General features: G+C 32.1%; 1 long non-coding RNA gene across 1 annotated transcript; it reads left to right on the top strand.

The window, feature by feature from the left end:
- The first annotated feature begins 215 nt into the window (after positions 1–215).
- On the top strand, positions 216–2756 carry LOC134682115 (uncharacterized). Its single transcript, XR_010100790.1, has 2 exons — positions 216–328; positions 2044–2756. It is a non-coding gene; the product is annotated as an uncharacterized LOC134682115 (long non-coding RNA).
- The last annotated feature ends 3128 nt before the right edge of the window (positions 2757–5884 follow it).

The raw sequence follows: 5884 nt of genomic DNA on the forward strand, positions 1-5884 counted from the left end.
TCATTTTTTTTTTCGATTTCAGTATAAAAACAATATACGTATAGTGAACCTCGGTAGAACCTCGCATTTTCCCGTTTCTAAGCCTCATACAAATAAATTTCATATTTCAAGACACTATACGTATATTGTCTAAATATGTAGTAAAGAATTTTACTTTTATTGTTATTTTCTCCTTATAGTTTGAATTTATTTCAGACAATACCAGTTAAAGGTGTCCATTGTTAATCCTAGAAGACACAAGTAAAAGTTGATTTGAGTCAAAGTTCAGATTCTTCTATTTGTAATTCCATAAAGCTGGAAGCCTTGGACTGATTGCTCAGTTTTTTAGGTATGATTTTTTTTTTTGTAATTTGAATTCCAAGTACATATTAAGCTCACCTTGCCCACAGGGCCAAGTGAGCTTTTCCCATTACTTTGCGTCCGGCGTTGTTAACTTTTACAAAAATCTTCTCCTCTGAAACTACTGGTCCAAATTAATCCAAACTTGACCACAATCGTCATTGGGATATCTAGTCAATTTTTAACCATTTTTCGTAAATCTTAGTTATCTTTTACAAAAATCTTCTCCTGAAACTACTGGGCTAAATTAATTCAAACTGGGCCACAATCGTCTTTCGGGTATGTAGTTTTAAAAATGTGTCTCGTGACCCGACCATCCAACCAAGATGGCTGCAACGGCTAAAAATAGAACATAGGGGTAAAATGCAGTTTTTGGCTTATAACTCACAAACCAAAGCATTTTGAGCAAATCTGATTGTTGATTAGGTCAAGATATATCTGCCTTGTAATTTTCAGATGAATCAGACAACCTGTTGTTGGGTTGCTGCCACTGAATTAGTAATTTTTAAGGAAATTTTGCTGTTTTTGGTTATTTATCTTGAATATTATTTTAGATAGAGATAAACTGTAAACAGCAATAATGTTCAGCAAAGTAAAATTTACAAATAAGTCAACATGACCGAAATGGTCAGTTGACCCCTTTAGGAGTTATTGTCCTTTATAATCAATTTTTAACCATTTTTCGTAAATCTTAGTTATCTTTTACAAAAATCTTCTCCTCTGAAACTACCAGGCTAAATTAATTCAAACTTGGCCACAATCATCTTTGGGGTATGTAGTTTTAAGAAATGTGTCTGGTGACCTGGCCATCCATTCAAGATGGCCACCACGGCTAAAAATAGAATATAGGGGTAAAATGTAGTTTTTGGCTTATAACTCACAAACCGAAACATTTAGAGCAAATCTGAGGGGGATAAATTGTTTATCAGGTCAACCTCTATCTGCTCTGAAATTTTCAGATGGATCAAAAACAACCCTTTGTTTGGTTGCTGTCTCTGAATTGTAATTTTAAGGAAATTTTGCTGTTTTTGGTTATTATCTTGCATATTATTATAGATAGAGATAAACTGTAAACAGCAATAATGTTCAGCAAATTAAGATCTACATATAAGTCAACATGACCAAAGTGGTCAGTTGACCCCTTAAGATGTTATTGCCCTTTATAGTTAATTTTTAACAATTTCCATTAATTTGGTAATTTTTTGTACATTTTTATAAAATATTTACCTCTGTATCTAAAGGATATGGATAGAGAAAATTTTAAGTAGCAAGAATATTTAGTAAAGTAAGGTTTACAAACACATCATCATCACCAAAACATTATTTTGTCATGAATCCATCTGTGTCCTTTGTTTAATTCATATGCACATAGACCAAGTTTAGCTACACAGGCTCTTAAGAGCCTCTAGTTTCTAGGAGTAATGCCCCTTTGAACTTATTTGCCTCAATATACTACTGCAAGTTTTTCATAACAACTCCTCTAAAACCACACAACAGAATATCATAAAACTCTAGAAAAAAAATATTGAATCATAATTTTCTGATAATATGCACACCTACATGTATGTATAGTATGTAACTTAAATACACTTTTAGTTTTAATGTGTTTACAAGAGGCCTCATCAAATTGATTTTTTTCAATGTACAAAAAATGGTGAGTTTTTATGTGACAGCTTTAATTTTTAAATATTTTTTTCATTTCAGAAAATGGAAATCGAGAAAACTGTACTACATGTACTATTGAGGAAGACAGATGCACATAAGATAATTCTTAACAAAAGCAGCAGTGGAGAGCATGTTATCATGCAACATAGACTAGTCTATTCTTTGTTAAATGATGTAAAAATGAAAATATCAGAAACAGTGAATAGATTGTATGCAGATAAGATAAATTCAAATCAGCCTAAAAAGTCTATATCTTTAGAATCAACAAATAATTCATAGGCACTTAATTCAGATAAAGTTCTTCAAATGAGATGGGCATCCATGTTAATAAATCCAGAGTCACATTACTTCAACAACTAAAGCAAGCTATTGTACATGACTGAAAAATCTAATATTAAAAGGCGAGTGGTAACAAGGTAGATCCTTAAGTGGCTGCTGATGAGATGAGATCTTTATACAACATGTACAAAAAGGAGAATTTTGATCAGACCAACAAATTGCTTCATTTTTGTCCTTCCTTTGTCAGATAGAGAAAAAAGACTTAGTTGTTCTGAAGATTATGTAGCAGCAGAGAAAAAAGACAGAACAGATATAAAAAGTACTTTTGGAACCAAATAACAGTTAAACTGTTTTTAGTTTTAATTCTTTTCATGCTTACCGCTTTCTTGACCAATAAAACTAGATATTAGTGTCTTTCAGTTTGTAAATACATGTATTGACTGCATTATTTATGAATAAAAAACTTTATTTTGTCTGTGTCACTTTATGTTATTCCTCAAAATTACAGTTAACATTTCTGATCAATTCACCTTTATTGCCATGTGTAGTGTCTCTTTTTTTTGTAAGACGACTTTGTATGCCCATCATGTTTTTTGATCTGTGCCTCCGTTCGTACTTCCATTTCATACGTTCGTCTGTCCGTTCATTCATCCCGCTTTAGGTTAGAGTTTTTGGTCAAGTTAGTGTTTGATGAAGTTGAAGTCCAATTAACTTGAAACTTAGTACACATATTCCCTATGATATGATCGTTCTAATTTCAATGCCAAATTAAAGTATTGACCCCAATTTCACGGTCCACTGAACATGTAAAATGATACTGTGAGTGGGGCATCTGTGTACTATGGAAACATTCTTGTTTTTTATATCTTAAATCTGTTTTGATGACATGCTCATCAAATCATTTTTTAGCAAGACAAAACTGTTGCTTCAGCTTAAATCTGTGAAATAGTATTCTTCTTTAGCATATCAAGGCTATAGCAAACATCTTGACAACATTGAAACTACTTTTTATGTTAACACGAGATATGATTTAGCATTTTTAATATTTACACTTCAAATTTATTGCAACAAATAAATAGTGTTGATGTTCATTTGCGTCCAAAAAATGACATGTTAGACCTTATTTCAGATCTCCAGATATAATCCATATATTTCCATAGTAACCATTTTCATTGTCAGATTTAAGCTGAAGTTAAACTTTAGTCTGTATATAATTGCCATTTGAATTCTCAAATTGTTTTAATTTTTTTTTCTTTTCTAAATTTGCAGATTTTACAAATTTTTACAATTTTTGGCTAAAAATTGCAATTTTGAAAGCCCTGTTTCCATAGCAACAGACCTTTTGTTTGTCATTAAGTTGAATTTCTCCTGTAGGTAATACATAATAGGTAATGTAAGATTAAATAAGTTATTGGTTAACTTTTTAATTGCACTTTTTAATGAAAAAAATGATAAAAATTTGAAAATTTAACTTTTTTGTTTCCATGGTTACCGCTCTTGGAAACAAGATCCCCAAGAATTTTATTCTATATATCGAAACTTTAATATGTTGCCTCAAAGGAAAGTATAATGTCATATTCCAACATGGATGCGTAAGTTTGCTACACGTCCTCAAAAACTGTCTAAATTGGGTATTTTATATACCTGTTGAACTCTTTCATGTATTCACGGATCAAATCAGGGCAACATAAAATATTTTATATTTTTAAATTCAATTATTATTTCAATTTTTAATGATATTCATGTAAATTATAGGTATTTTTTCCAATATATTGCTATTTTAGTAGATATTAATGCCCAAAGTAGACCTATTTCATAGTTGAAAAAGAGCAATTTTGAAGGTAAAATTAGAATATCCCGTTACCATGGCAACCATGGTCCATAGCAACAATATCAATATTTTTTTTTCATTTATACATAAAAGTGTATTAACTGACAAAGTATGAAGCTTTTCTGAGACTATGCGTGCCACGACCTATATGTGGCATGGTTGATATATACAGAGAATCCATGTTAACATGTCGATCGCTCAGTGCAAATAATTGAATTATGATAACTAAAATGAAAATATCGGATGTACATATAATGTGGGAGGACAATTGTTTTAGAATATTTAGCAACTTTACCAAAAAATGAAAATATTTCTGCTAAGGAACAAACACGAACTGCAAAAATGTAAATGCAAAAAAAAATAGTACGTTACTTGTAGTAGCAAGTGTAACATTGGTTGAGAGTATCAACATTAGGATCAAGATATACAATTAAACAAATATTTAATTTCAATTGTTAATTTGTTCATTTTATCCGTGTAATTGTAATAATATCAATTAGTAAATCTGAAAATTAAGATTGTGATTAATGTATTTTTTTTTAATTTAACCCATATGATCTTATAACATGTATGGTCAGCTCGTACTTGACCATACGCGTATACTCTTACGGTCCGATCGTACGCGTATGGTCGGACCGTACGAGTATACGTACATGTATACGGTGCGGACCGTACGCGTACGGTCCAAATACTCATATGGTCTGGAACATAAACACTGAACTGATCTATCATAAATATTTTTGTTTTCACTGATTAGCTTAAGAGAGGGACGAAAGATACCAAAAGGGACAGTCAAACTCATAAATCTAAAATAAACTGACAACGCCATGGCTAAAAATGAAAAGGACAAACAGAAAAACAATAGTTCACATGACACAACATAGAAAACTAAAGAATAAACAACACGAACCCCACCAAAAACTAGGAGTGATCTCAGGTGCTCCGGAAGGGTAAGTAGATCCTGCTCCACATGCGGCACCCGTCGTGTTGCTTATGTGATTACAAATCCAGTAAATAGTCTAATTCGGTAGGTCAAATTCATGAAAGGGAAGGGGATTGTAGTTACGACGTAAGGAACATATCCGATATCATTTGTGAAACGGTTATTCCATAACAGCCAACCAACTCGTGATGGCGTCCGTAAAATTTACGAAGGGATGATTTCAACTTCACCATTTGGAACTCTTGGTTAAATAGCTTCCTTATGAGCAGTAACCCTCTATCAAGAAAATCATGATTAAGAATGCGAATGGAAGTACTAGAACCGTTAACGATCATAATAGTCCCGAGACACTTAATTGATTATCATTGTCTATAAATTTAATTTGGGCCTCAGCGTGGCACTCAACGGTAGTGTTTTTGAATAGGCCAAATAACCCTATGGCAGAAAAAAAGGTTGAGCATTCAGATAAATACGTATATCACCCATACCGATTTCATTGCACACTCAATAAACGTATTTAGGGAACCATCTCGCCAGGAATAATCGAGACTAAAAATCAAATACCGGGATAACATGCCAAATATTGAATTAACTTTAACAAGTTTACATGTAGAATGTACGTACACTTACCTATGTGATATTATTTCCGCTGCATAAGTGAAAAAAGGCTGAAGTTCATTCTTTATCAGGGAAAACGGTATTATTCGCATATCTTCGTCTCAAGTGGTTGGTGGATTGCAAGGTAGAGCAAATAATATGTCCGTCAAAATTTGAGTTATAGATGGTTAGAGAGAGTAGATTGATATATTTGGAAATTTCAATGAAGT

This window comes from Mytilus trossulus, chromosome 8 (assembly GCF_036588685.1).
Source record: "Mytilus trossulus isolate FHL-02 chromosome 8, PNRI_Mtr1.1.1.hap1, whole genome shotgun sequence".
NCBI classification, from domain to species: Eukaryota; Metazoa; Mollusca; class Bivalvia; order Mytilida; family Mytilidae; genus Mytilus; species Mytilus trossulus.